The sequence below is a fragment of the Schistocerca nitens genome, chromosome 10 (assembly GCF_023898315.1).
Source record: "Schistocerca nitens isolate TAMUIC-IGC-003100 chromosome 10, iqSchNite1.1, whole genome shotgun sequence".
NCBI classification, from domain to species: Eukaryota; Metazoa; Arthropoda; class Insecta; order Orthoptera; family Acrididae; genus Schistocerca; species Schistocerca nitens.
In genome coordinates this window covers 146,806,909-146,822,142 of record NC_064623.1, presented here as the reverse complement: position 1 = coordinate 146,822,142, position 15,234 = coordinate 146,806,909, and the positions used below count along the sequence as shown (strand labels likewise).

At 45.4% G+C, this 15,234-nt stretch overlaps 1 pseudogene; it reads right to left on the bottom strand.

Moving 5' to 3' along the window:
• Positions 1-4,837: 4,837 nt before the first annotated feature.
• Positions 4,838-4,955, bottom strand: LOC126210722 (5S ribosomal RNA; annotated as a pseudogene).
• Between the last annotated feature and the right edge of the window lie 10,279 nt (positions 4,956-15,234).

Sequence of the window (15,234 nt, the reverse complement as noted above, 5' to 3'; positions counted from 1 at the left end):
GGCGGGAAAACAGCTGTATGTATACTGAAGTCTGCAGAAACTGCGACACTCACTGGAACAAAACGTCACAGAAAAGCTGAAGCACGCAAGAAGAAGCTTTACTGTACTGCTCTAGAGACGTCCACTAGACCGTCCAAACAGGCCTCGAAAGGCCTGGTGTACCGACCGACCACCCTGCTTGCCAAGAGGGCTCACCAGACCCGTACCATAACCTACCTAAGTGCTGGCCAAACACGGCGCTTAACTTCGCTGATCTGACAGGAATCAGTGTTACCGCTGTGGCAAGGCCGTTGGCAGATACATCTAATACTCATAGATAAACTAAGGGTTTATGAATTTGATGGTATAGCTAACCAATGAATAACGTGTTTAATGAAAAGCAAGCATAAACTTGTACATGGTAATTAAAGAATTAAGGCTTTCACGACAGGATGACGTAGCTGCTCGTAAACCTTTCCGGATGCGAGGTCGTGGTCCAAGAAACGCTTCTGTTCCTGACGTTTCGTCCAGGACTGCTTGGACATCCTCAGAGATGCTCCTCCGCTGAGTCTTACCGACTGACCGGTCCGAGCGACATATATACTGTAGGAAAGAGGTACATGGTCGAAATAACACGTCATGAGCAGAGATAGTCCTTGTCAAAGATAATACTTAACTATCGGTTGTCATCTTGTCAACGATGAAATTGTATAGTGATTCTGCAGAGCTACTGTCCATATGTCGCTAAGTTTCATTTCCTCTTTCCTAATAAAATTATCCTGGTGCTTATGAATTTCAGTGGCTTCCCTACATAGTCTTGGGTAATAATTTGATGTTGTAGATAAAACTTCTGTTTCAGGAAACTTCACTTCGTGGTCTCCTGACTGAAGAGCATGCTCTGCTACAGCTGATTTCTGACTTTTTCGTAGTCGGCAAAGAGCTCGGCGCAGTCTCTGTTTCGGCTCCCATCTCCTCATTGCCACCTGGAACCCTCCCCCACTCCTCCCTCCCTGTCGTCGCTCGGTCATCTACACTGCCCAGTGATGAAGAGGAGGTTTTGCGGGGAGGGATGTGGTATCATATATCGATACGACCCCACGAGCGTCACCAAGTTGGCAACAGAACTACAAGTTCCAATTAGACACTGACAGGGGACGCACGGGATGTGGCGGAGCCAATGGCGTGTGCCCATGGAGCCACGCCCCCAGCGGCTCTTTACCACGGCTTGCGGCAACCGCTCCGCCCACCCGCTCTCAGAGCACTGCGCTGTGACACCACCGTTTGTGCTTACTACAGGGTGCGTGACTCTTGTTGATATTGATATTGTTATTGCTGTTTAATGGTTAACCCCATTCGCTAATCATTTCTGCTCCCGTCAAGCTTTCCTACGACGGCATTTGCTGCACCACTCTGCAGCCCACCTCTCCTCACCGTTGACACAGGAACCGTTAGCTGCGCTGCGTGGAGCCTCTTGCCACATATCCACAGTATATCTTCCGGGGTGTGTGTGAGTAGGTCTGATAGAATGCGACTGATTGTGTTGAAGCCCAGAAAATTCATCTGTTGTAATGCATTCCTTAACTTATGTGCAAAGTTCAGCAACATGCAGGTGACCTGCTTCTGCTGCAGAGGGACAGGGTTTAAGCCTCTGCGCCTCTTCAGACGTTTGGGGAGCTGGGATGGGGTGATGCATCTGATAGCCATCATTCCGTGAAAAATATTCCAGGCAATGGTAGTGCAGACAGTGAAATAGACACTGTCGAATACTTACTGACTGTGTGTCACACTTGCGAGGCTCTTCAGTGCGTTAGACAATTGACAGCTCTAGCTGTTGAACGGTTTTGCGTAAAAGCTCTTTGTTCACGAGTCACAAGCGACTCCACCCGCTGCAGCCCACACAACAAGTGCCAGCAGTTTCTGAAAGGAAGAGATTTATGCAGTCTACCAGTAACACAATTAATGGTGAGAGGACAATATCTTTCTGGTCAGTCACAATAAATAAGCACTCATTTAATAATATTTGTTTTGTGAATGAAAACTCCTTTTCATGCTACAACTTAATTTGTTTTCCCAAGGCGCGTTTTACCTTTTTATTACTCTAAGGTATCTTCAGTGGGATTTAGAGTGATTTAGGTTTGTTATTTTTAGATCATCAAACAGTTCACGTCGCGTTTTTTATGTAAATAAGTAGTTTGTTGGCACCTTCGTCTCCTCTCATCTGGTCTGCCATTTCATTTGCGAAATGTAAGCACAATTTAGTAATCCGAACTTTTCCTTCCCACTGTTCACCATGTTTCTCCTTCTTCTTTGGGCTGCACTATTACTCTTTTGCCTCTAGGTATAGCTATTAGTTCGAACACTGAGCTTTTGAAGATAGTAAACATTGTGACTTATTTATGTGTTTCCTCCAGTTTGGTTTGTTTACCTACATATTACCAATCTGACAAAGTATATGTCCCCCCGATAGCTGAATGGTCAGCGTGACGGGCTCTCGTCCTAAGGTGCTCGGGTTCGATTTCACACTGGGTCGGGGATTTTCTCCGCTCAGGGTCTTGGTGTTGTGTTGTCTTGGCCTAAGGGGCACGGATTCGATTCCCGCCTCGGTCGGGGATTTTCTATGCTCAGGGACTTGGTGTTGTGTTGTCTTCGTCATCATTTCATCCCCATCGGGCGCTCAGATCGCCCAATGTGGCGCAAAATGTAATAAGACCTGCACCAAGGCGGCCGGACCTGCCCCGTAATGGGCCTCCCGGCCAATGACGCCAAACGCTCATTCCAGCAAAGTATATGTTGTAAACTACCTTTATGTCTATGTGTGTGGGGAGGGGGTGTATGGGGAGGGCGGGGAATTGATAGTTTGGGTTGTAGAATGTTGAAAGTGAATGTAATAGCTAGTAGAGACTGGCTGAAAGCTTTGGAGATTGGCTAACTTGAGTTTTGGTTTAAATGTTCTGTGGAGGAGTTCATGGACAAGTGAGTGAAGAAGTGTTGGGTGGTATTATTATTATTATTATTATTATGACATTAATCCTCATTTGGAGTGAATTATTTGACATCTGTACTTGATCATTTCTGCTTTAGTTTTCTGTATGTGGTGAATTTCTTGTAGGTTAGGAGGTGTTTTTTATTGTTGATTCTAATTTTTTTCATGGCTTCTTCTCTAGCAGCTTGTTTGCTGTTATATTCTCTCTGGTCTTCTGCAAATGTGGAGCTGTTTGTCCCATAGTTCCAGGCTCCCATGCGTTCTTTGTATCTGGCATCAAATGTTCTACCTGTTTTTCTATGTATCTGCCATTACAAGTGTTAGACTGTAGTTGATATATACCTGATTTCTGGTAAATATCTCTGTTTTTGTTGGTTTGGGGGTGTATTTTTGTATAGAACTGTCTGTTGTGTATGCTATAATTATTTCCTGTCATTTGAAAAGTTTGGTGATTTTATGTGCAAGTATCTGTTTGTACGTTTTGTTCAACATCTTGTGTTTTCTTTCATATTTTTCTGATTATTCTGTGTTGTTGTTATGGTACTGAGTGTATTGTTAGGTTCTGTTGCGTTTTTGTCTGTGGTTTGGTGCTTTCTGCTTTTGTTTTACTTTTAATTTTGTTGTTTAGCTTTGTGACTTTGTTACTATTGTAATCGTTGTTTTGCTGTCTGCATTATTATGTCCAGTTCTTCTGGGTAATTTTACTTGGTGAGTGGCACTGTGTTGAGTCTATGGAGCATGTGTCGAAGTGCTGCTTGTTTTTGTAAGTGTGGGTGGTTCGAAGATTGGGAATACTAATGTCCGTTCCTATGGGTTTACAGTAAATTTCAAACATATGTTTATGGTTTTGTTTTATTGATCGTTCTATCCAGAAACTTAATTTGGTTATTCTGGTAACTCCACTGTGTAAACACGAGTTCAGTGACGTTATTTTCCCCACTGGACAGGAAATGCTTTACAGGTATAGTGTGTCTACAAAACGTAAACCGAGTAGCATTGTGATAGTGGGGGAAGTTATTTTTCCCTGAAGAACGCTGCGGCTGCCGTACCAGAAGTCAAAGAAGTAGTTTCGCCTCTAGCAACACAGAACAGTCTGCAGACGTTTACGTGGGTTCCAACCACCTGAGTTAGTATCAGTGGCAGCTCATGTTCGTATTCCATGCAGTGTTGATGCACTTTGTGGGGAAAAAAAATCACTCCACGGGCATGTCTGTTCACTCCGTCGACAGTGGTTGATAAGGCGCCCTGTGGAGGTCGGTGTAGCTTCGTGAAACTCCGCGCAGTCGCTCTTTGTGCTACAGTGTGGTACGAGAGCGGCGTATCATCTGTTCGCTCTTCCGTTTTGTGACCTACGAAGACGGGGAGCACAGGGCCAGAATCCGACGCCCAACCTTCCTCTCCGCCTTCACTCTTTTACAAATCGAGAACACCATGTATCGACGAATACGGCTCTGTTGGACTCATAGGTGGCACACACCATTTAAAATTTCTTCTTAACTTACTTAAGATAACAGTAGATATTAATTTTATGCCATTAAAACACTATTTTCAGTAATATGCGATTTTTGCATGCAAAGCGGAAAGTATTACTCGAAGATGAGAAATTAATTGGACCATCTTTGTGGGATATTTATTGTAGTCTAATTTTGTACTGAGAAGCATTTTCCCTAGAAGTCACGGGTTTTGAGATATTCGAGTAAAAATGTAAATAAAACTAAAAAACTAAACTCCATCCGAACAGGCCTTGGAAGGCCGCAGTCTCATCCTCAACATAGAGGCGTCACTGGATGCGGATCTGGAGGGGCATGTGGTCAGCACACTGCTCTCCCGGCCGTATGTCAGTTTACGAAACTGGAGCTGCTACTTCTCCCCACTTGCCAACAGTGCTCGGCAGACCGGATGGTCACCCATCCAAGTACTAGTCCAGCCCGACAGTGCTTCACTTCGGTGATCTGACGGGAACCGGTGTTACCACTGCGGCAAGGCCGTAGGCAAAAATATAAATAAAGTTACCTTTACATGGTCCCCCACCCTCCACCGCGACCTGCATGCCTCACCACTCAGGAATTTTAGTATGCTATTCACGACTATGCCCCTACCACGTTTTTTCCACTTAATCTGAATGAGCAGCGCTTGCAGTTGAGGTGTTGCGGTCAAATCAGGAGCGTATCACTTCATGGCGCTTTTGAGATGTACTGAGCAACCTCGTAATCTTGAGCAGTTTTAGTCACAAACCCTATAGTTACTCCCACACGCTCATCAGGAAGAATACACTCTTATACCAAAACCTGGAATCATAGAATAAAGGCAAATAATAGAAAATGATAATAGAAAATGACCGACATATCACCTTTTTATTCAAATAACACACACATTAACATAAATATTGTGCGACTAAAAACACAGTATATTTTAAAGCAAGATATTTGACTTCAGCATGTTCATAAAAATTACTGTTATTTACGAAGGTCATTCAATAAATAATGTCCGACATTTTTTTAAAAAGCCATGACTATACATAGACAAACGTCCTTGTTCGTGCTTCACATTTGATGTTTGTTCTCTGCGCCGGTGAAGTTTCGAACCGTCCTGACATATGGCAGGGCCGTTCTACAGCGTCGAAATGGCGTCTACACACGACTCACGTTACAAGCAGCGTGCTGTTATTGAATCACTGTGTGCAGAAAAAGAAATGGTGGTGAACATCCGTAAACATTTGTGTGCAGTGTATGACGATGCAGCAGTTGGTAGGAGTAGAGTTGGACGATAGGTAAAGAAAGTTATAGCCTCAGGAAATGCAGAAACAGAGCCCCTTTATCAGCCATGCTGGGGACGTCCTGTCACAGCCACTGCTCCAGACATGCTGAATCGTGCAGATGCCATTATTCATGCCGACTGGCGATTCACAACTCGACAATTGGGTCTACAGTTGTCAGTCAGCATTGGAAGTGCGTCTGAAATCATCAAGACTCTCAGATATACAAAGAAGTGTTCACGATGGGTTCCACAAATGCTCACAGCGGACCACAAGATTCAAAGATAGGTCATTTCATCTGATTCGTTTGAGCGTTTTGAGACCAACGGAGAGGTTTTACTGTGACGGTTCGTTACGGGAGACAAAAGGTGGGTGCACCACTTTGCGATGGAAACAAAAAGGCAGTCCATGGAGTGACATCATCCTCATTCACCACAAAAGAAGAAATTCGAGACAACCGTCTCTGCTGGAAAAGTCACGATGACAGTCTTCTGGGATCTTAATGGGGTCATTCTCGTAGATGTGATGCAAAGAGGATCAATCGTCAATTCAGAGGCATACGTGAAGACACTGAATAAACCCAAGCACCGTTTCCGACGTGTTCGATCGACAAGAATCCAGCAGAAATCTTGCTCCAACACCAAAATGCACCCCCACACACAAGTCTGAGAACCCAGGAACACATGGCCAAATTGGATAGGACATCATTGCCTCATCCACCCTACACTCCAGACCTGGCACCCTCGGACTTCCATCTCTTTGGGCCGCTTAAAGATTCCCTACGGGGAACACACCTTGAAGATGACGGGAGTGTCAGTCATGCAGTGAAAACATGTCTAAACCTACAGGACAAGAGCTTTTACTAGCAGGGAGTACATGCTCTTCCATAACGCTGGTGTACGGCCATAGAAGCTGATGGAGACTACGTAGAAAAATAGTACACAGACAAGACATGTTGATGTGTATTGTCACTAAATTCTCATTCTTAACTACAAATATGTTCTGAGAAAGAAAATGGGGCATTGCTTATTGAACGTCTCTTGTCTATAAACATTCATAGTTAAACAATACATATCAAAATACACAATATAATGGAACACAATATCCTTTTTGGTGCCTTGGGTTGTAACACCCACGTCTTTTACTTATTAAAGAACTCTATTTATTTCGACAGACACACATGTTCATCAACTTGTCACACTTGATCGCTGCTCCAAACCACACTTCCAGATTCATTGTCGTCTGCTCCACAGTCACTTCCTTAGAATACCATCAAATTACTCACGAAACTGAAAACGGATAACATCCATCATCCTCTAGTCTTTCAGGTTACAGAGGAGTAACATCCTTTTACACTCTGGGCAGATTATGGAAATTAGGGACTATATCGGCCTTAACCAGAGGAAATTCATAATCCACCATTCCAATGCTCGTGGGTGAAACCGAGATGGTGTTTTGCCTGAACAGTGCACTCAAATACTTTGTTAACTGCATCCCGCTACGGTGCTGCCATCACGCTTCAATCTGTTTCACGAAATATAGGGACTTGTCTCTATGACAAGTCCAATTTCTACACGAAATGAAATTTCAGCACTGGTTTGGACGGGGAAAAAATCACTGAATAACAGATGGCAAGAACCTTTTTGATCTCAGTGCCTCAGTTATCATCCATGAGAACTTTACAGCATTTCAGTTACGGCGGCGTCAGGACAGAACTTCGATGCGCATGGCGGTACAGAATGTCATCGAAATTTGTTTCTCCCACCACACATGCACATAGTTTTTAGGTTATTAGGCAATGTAGGTCACAAGTGGCAGACACATACACTCCTGGAAATGGAAAAAAGAACACATTGACACCGGTGTGTCAGACCCACCATACTTGCTCCGGACACTGCGAGAGGGCTGTACAAGCAATGATCACACGCACGGCACAGCGGACACACCAGGAACCGCGGTGTTGGCCGTCGAATGGCGCTAGCTGCGCAGCATTTGTGCACCGCCGCCGTCAGTGTCAGCCAGTTTGCCGTGGCATACGGAGCTCCATCGCAGTCTTTAACACTGGTAGCATGCCGCGACAGCGTGGACGTGAACCGTATGTGCAGTTGACGGACTTTGAGCAAGGGCGTATAGTGGGCATGCGGGAGGCCGGGTGGACGTACCGCCGAATTGCTCAACACGTGGGGCGTGAGGTCTCCACAGTACATCGATGTTGTCGCCAGTGGTCGGCGGAAGGTGCACGTGCCCGTCGACCTGGGACCGGACCGCAGCGACGCACGGATGCACGCCAAGACCGTAGGAACCCACGCAGTGCCGTAGGGGACCGCACCGCCACTTCCCAGCAAATTAGGGACACTGTTGCTCCTGGGGTATCGGCGAGGACCATTCGCAACCGTCTCCATGAAGCTGGGCTACGGTCCCGCACACCGTTAGGCCGTCTTCCGCTCACGCCCCAACATCGTGCAGCCCGCCTCCAGTGGTGTCGCGACAGGCGTGACTGGAGGGACGAATGGAGACGTGTCGTCTTCAGCGATGAGAGTCGCTTCTGCCTTGGTGCCAATGATGGTCGTATGCGTGTTTGGCGCCGTGCAGGTGAGCGCCACAATCAGGACTGCATACGACCGAGGCACACAGGGCCAACACCCGGCATCATGGTGTGGGGAGCGATCTCCTACACTGGCCGTACACCACTGGTGATCGTCTAGGGGACACTGAATAGTGCACGGTACATCCAAACCGTCATCGAACCCATCGTTCTACCATTCCTAGACCGGCAAGGGAACTTGCTGTTCCAACAGGACAATGCACGTCCGCATGTATCCCGTGCCACCCAACGTGCTCTAGAAGGTGTAAGTCAACTACCCTGGCCAGCAAGATCTCCGGATCTGTCCCCCATTGAGCATGTTTGGGACTGGATGAAGCGTCGTCTCACGCGGTCTGCACGTCCAGCACGAACGCTGGTCCAACTGAGGCGCCAGGTGGAAATGGCATGGCAAGCCGTTCCACAGGACTACATCCAGCATCTCTACGATCGTCTCCATGGGAGAATAGCAGCCTGCATTGCTGCGAAAGGTGGATATACACTGTACTAGTGCCGACATTGTGCATGCTCTGTTGCCTGTGTCTATGTGCCTGTGGTTCTGTCAGTGTGATCATGTGATGTATCTGACCCCAGGAATGTGTCAATAAAGTTTCCCCTTCCTGGGACAATGAATTCACGGTGTTCTTATTTCAATTTCCAGGAGTGTATTTTGTCCCGAGTAAACCCTCTCACACTCCCACTACCCATTTTCTCTTTTTTCGTCGCGCTTTGAGAAAGTTTTACCGTCTCCAAAACTTCATGATAGTGGTCAGATAGCGATATTAATAAACCGTTTTCTGTGACTGGTAGTATACACAGTCCATTAGAATAATGTATACACACTAAAAGTATAACTGATGTGTTTATTTTACATTTAATAATTGATCACACATGTTGTACAACAAACAGTATAGCAGATGGTTACTTTAAATAGTCAAAATCTTCAGCGTTGGCGGCTGTACACTTAACAGAATGACGAGCGGTCGCCATAACTACGTCATTCAATGTTACTGTGGAGATCGCTCCGCATTTCACTGTAATCTCCTGGCGAAGTTCCTCCAGCGTGCGTGGCTTACGTTGATAGACATTATGCTTCACAGTTCCCCACAAGTAAAAGTCCACGGGTGTAAGACCTGGCGACCATGGAGGGAACTCAATGGACCCTCTTCGTTCAAACCAATGCCCCGGAAAACTGTCAATCGGGAAAGCTCCTATGGCTAGGTGGTAGTGCGGTGGCGCCCCGTCCTATTGGTAGAAGACCTCTTCATCAGCTCCATAGAAAGCACGTATACCTGGTAAAACTTATGTGCGTAACATTTCCAGGTGGACTTCTCCAATGACAATAGCATCAAAGAAAAAGGGTCCTACTAATCCCCTATATGATAGTCCACACCACACATGAACCCCTGGTAGATCGACCTCTTTATCCACATAAACATGAGGATTTTCAGTACACACTGTTACGCCGATTCGCGGTTCCATTAAGTTTTAATGGTACCTCGTCACTCTACACTATCTTCTTCACAAATTGTACATCATCAGTTACCATTTGCTGATACCATTCGCAAAATTGCATTCGGCGAACAGCATTGTCATCATTAATCGCGTGCAATAATTGTGGAATGTAAATAATTGTGGAATGTAAATAATCGTGGAATGTAAACTTTCCACTTTCAGAATTCTTCGTACACCTGTACTGCTAAACCCACTTCTGGTCCACATTGCGTCACAGACATCTCTGGAGAATTAACGTTTCCAACACGAGAGCCAATGAAGCAGGACTAGTAGCTGTACACTGTCTTCCTTATCTTACTTCGTGAATATCACAAATCGTTCCAGGCGATTCACACTTGTCAATGATGCATTTAATTGTTAGGCAGGTTGGCGGTTCCGTTTTAAACTCCCGCCTCCACTGAGGTTGCATTTCAACAGGATTACCAAACTTTAAAAACCACTTCACAATACATTTTCGTTGCTTCAATATCAAGCGTGCTCCAGCCATCTTATTTTCCCAATACCGAGATAAACATCTGTTGTGCCAAAGACCATACTGCAACACATTCGTAACTCAAACCGAACGACAATATCGATGTCTCGATAAAGCCCGACAAAGAGTGTATACACTTTTCTGGTTGCCTCCGTATTTCACAGCGGAAGACAGATTCAAAATTCTATATGATCACTTAGGTTCTGTTTCAAAAGGAGTGGCAGACTTTCAGGATCCTCGAAGAGTTAACGTAGAGCCCAGTTACAAATATGCATTATAAAACACAAGAAAATATCCTCAGGTTTTAGCATTCCTGAGCCGTGCGTGGCTGGTGTTCACGGCTTCTCTTAATTTATATCCTGATTTTTTTCTTTTTTTACCATACTGCCACCTTGTTATGTTAGTTTCAGTTTCTGTTGTCACTGAATTGCTGCTTTGTCTGCCCAAGAGTGGGAGCATCGATATAGCCCTGCTGTATTATCTTTGCTGACTGCTATGACTTCCCGGTTGACGTTTGTCATGCAGCGAGTTGGAACACGCCTGCAGTGCAGTTTGGACCTGGCAGTCGTAGAGTTGGGACGCGGTGGAATTCGGTCGGGTTGGAGCAGTAGTGAGGCTTGGATATCCATGACTCGCCCAACCGTCGCCGGCACACATGATAGCACTCGAAGAGGAGTGTACTTTGCCTTATTATGCAAAACTTCCCTATTTACCTTGTCACGTTCCACTAAAGAAAGACTAATTTTTAAGGATGATGGATAGGTGAAGCCAGAAATGCTGTGTGTTTTGGATCAACACAACGGAAGATATTACACGTTTATTTTTGTACCAAGGACGTAGTTTTTCCTAAGCTATTGAACTTAATTCCTCACTTAATAACATTAATAAACCAGTGTTTCAGAATTCTCTAGCCATTGCGTCTGCACAATATGTGTGTGAGGTGACATTGTGCAAACGCTGCTGTGCTTTGGCAAAAGATACATATTTTAACATGGCAGCAAGTGAAATGTAAGTTTTACTCGAAATTCGCCACTCATGGTGCTTCTCTGCAAATTGAAAATGGTTATCAAGACAGGCGAACATAATCCTCTGCTTTTGTTGCATTTTCAGCGCCATTCTTTTTGGGTAATAACAAAAGCAGATCGTTTCCAGTGGCCACCATGCAAGGGTAGGAGTGCAGGGGCTCCACTTAATATTTACAAAAAATGTGAGCGCAGGCTTCAGTTGAGAACGACGCCTCCCCTCCAGCGCTTGGTATTTCCCTTACACAGCCCGCCCCCCAGCCTCCCGCACTACCGCTCTCTCCACATATACCCTGCCAACTGTGCATCTACCGGCCACGTTAGTTTATGTGCACTTCACTTCCCTTCGCAGGTGTTAAAATTCAAATTGTGTCTTTACACAGGGTGGGAAGGGGCTGTGACGCTCAAATCAAGTTAAAGAGGTTGAGGATGATTATTTCGCTTCGCCCTATCAGGTGCCACAGCATGCTTCACTGGAGCCAACAGTAACCAGACGATTTGTCGCCAGTTGCACATAATGCAGAATCTAGGTGATGCATGGAAAAGAGGTGCTCGTATCTTTCACCACTGGTGGAACTGAAGTCCCAGCAGACCTTCTCAGCAGTCACCGTGTTGCGCCAGAAATCTAGACCTCAACTGGCGTTGAGGATAACGGTGGAAAAATACTCGGCCATAGTCTGGGCAGTGCCTCGCAGGTTTGTCTGAGACCTACATTCCCCTCACGTCAGCCACTGGGACCCTCCCTCCTCTCTCAGAACTCTTCCTGCTTGTCTTACATTCTTAGTGGCACGGTTTATACCGTTTAGAAGCTGTCCCCGAGATATCTTTTTGCTGTCTCTAATAGTCGGTGACATTTCACCCTCGCTACTGAGATGTCTCTGAGGTTCTGGGCAGCTGGCTGGCACTTGAGCCTGCGCATAGCCACCTGCCTGGGCCTGATTGCCAGGTGGTTCAAAAAGGGCTCCGAGCACTATGGGACTTAACATCTGAGGTCATCAGTCCCCTAGAACTGCACCAAACCACAGCCGAAATAGTTTTAAAAGTATTTTGAAACCGTCGCTGTAGTCCTTTTTTGGATTTGCGTTTGGTACTGCAGTACAATTTTCTTGAATGAACTTAACTGCGTCATAGCAGTGTACTTTCGTTGCCAACTTGAATTTGTGAAACAACCAGAAGTCGTCTGGGGCCAAATGCAGCGATTACGGTGTGTGATACAGGACTACGATCCGTATGCTGGCCATAAACTCGCTCGCGGTCTTCGCTTTGTGGGCTGGGATGTCGTCATGGAGGAGCGACAGGGAACCTGCCTCTCGGTATTTGGGTTAAATGGTTCAAATGGCTCTGAGCACTATGCGACTTAACTTCTTAGATCTAACTTAGAACTACTTAAACCTGACTAACCTAAGGACATCACACACATCCATGCCTGAGGCAGGATTCGAACCTGCGACCGACTGAAGCGCCTAGAACCACTCGGCCGGCGACAGGTGGTGTTCGTCGCTCCACCATAGAATGGGATGCCTTTCTAGCTCGCCTGAAGACTGTAGAATGGATACCTGGTGGTGGGATAGATCCTTTGCTAATATGATCCACCCATTTCTGGACACTTCCACGGGGTTCAAAGACAGAAAGCCGTAAAGTGCCCATTGTGGGGCTTTCTGTCAGTCACCAGCATGTCTGTCAGGTAAATCCAGATCGGGAATTCATCACTTGGGTGATTGAGCACTTTCCACTAAGTGGAGCATGCAAGGACCAAAGAGCATACTATACGAACGACCCTACTACAGTGCTCCCACCACGTTCAAGAAACATGCAAGTGACAACATGAGAAGCTCACAATTGCACTGGCCCCTGGGGCAGGTGATTGCAGAGCCCCAAAGCTCTTCGTGTGCATTAAGATACCCACCAGGGTGTAAAGGGTGGGGGAGCTGAGTAATGGATTCACTGAGAGCGTCTTTGACTGGCAGGTAAGCTGAAGATGCCATCAACCTGCGACCGAACCGCCGAATCCTTTCGTCAGTAAATGGGGTATGTTCTCAACTGACTCGGTTGTTTTAACCCCATCCCCGGACGGAATGACCCGCTTCCTAATTCCGTATGTATATCACCAATACGGACTTGTAGCTGTCACGCCTTTGCGCTTACTGCTATGTATTTTAACAGTAAATAGCTCAGCCCTAATGGTAAGAGGTAGTAGTGAATTCAAGTTGTTAATATTTGAATACAGCACAGCTGCCACACGCTCAGTTCACATTTACTCCGCTCCTACCCTCGCCATTGCACAACATTAACTATGTGTTCTTGGACCTTGCTAACCTATTAAATTCACTTGCGTGTTCATTTTGACCGTTACTAGTCAGTATTTACCTAATGATTAAAGCACACTCCTAACCGGACTATTTCCCAAAGAACTGTGATGATTGAACGGGTTCGATCCACAGCCTACAGTGCCCTACAGTTCACATGGTAGCACTGCCTACCTGACCCACTTAACTTGGTAGTGAGCTTATGCATCCAGTCATCACTGCTAGCAGCAGTGGATAATCCTATCAGCACGACGAGAGAACCAGACTTACTGTCGAATCCTCCTGAAAATACTTATAACTACGGTCGCCAGCTCTGAAGGAGCAAATGACTATAACAATTTTTGGCTCATTTCAAAGTAAAATTGCTTGAATTGAATTTAAACTTAATTTTGAATATTACTATTACTGAGCATTCAAGGTGATTCAACAAAGCAAATACTCTTTCAATTTCTGTGTGTTGCCTTGGTAATTACTACCAAGACTATTTATGCAACTTGGGTTAACAAAATTCTATCCTTCGACTTTATGTAATGATTTTGGATATTACTCTTTGAACAATTGATATAGAATTGCTTAAGTGACGTTACTTAAAAAGTTATTCAGAAAAATTTAAGTTAACTATAAAATGGCGACTCATTCTGATGTGACCATTGCTCTTTTCAACCTTCTTATACGCTAAAGTATTCTACAACAAAAATAACTGTAAATGAAAGAGGCGATGGTGGCCTCAGTCTGATTTCACTATACTATGTTTGAGGTTACTACACTTTACTCATAACTGTATTCTGTCTTCTGTACTTGCATAAAACGAAAAACTGGTTTTCTCCTTTTACATTTCTATAAAGTTCGAATTAACAATTACGAGCAGTCTTGCCTTGGATGGACGTGCCGGTGCTGGTGGTGAGATTTATGTGGATAACGTAACTCTTCACGCCTCATGCCCTTAATGGCGGCTGGAACCACGAGCTGTAGCACTCGTACAAGCTACTGCACGTTCGCGATAAAATCTGAGTGCCAGGAACTCTTACAATCGGCCCCAGTGGCATAGAGGCGGCTTCGATAACCATTCGTCGCGTTTTACTCCACAAACGGCGACAATATTCGCCTCTTCACCGTTGCACAATCACTTTTGCGTGAGCACAGTTACACACGTCCGATCACGTCAACACTCCCCAGGCCATTCTATTGTTCTGTCCCTCTGTCTCCAGCTACCACTAGCGACTAGGGACCAAGAGTGGGGCCCTTACCCTACCACATTTTTATCGAAATCATTTAGTGTTTAAGAAATTTTATATTTATTACCCTGGAGTTCATACCAGTCATAATGATTTACTACTATCGCTTAACAACATTAAATAGCTTATAATTAACAATAAAAAGAATACATTTGAGTCCGAGAGCTTAGTGCATTGTGTGATAGATAGCGTGGTGGTGCCTTTCTGCTAGTTCCCACTACTGTCAGCTCATGCTAATTCCCAATAGATGGCATCAGGGTGTGCTCCCTGACAGTCTCACGCCAGCGCGCCCGTTTCCGACGCGCGGGCTCCAAATTACTGGCAGCCTAACATCATTTCAGTTCCGTTACACATGCCCCACATCTTATTGAAGTATCTAACAGTTA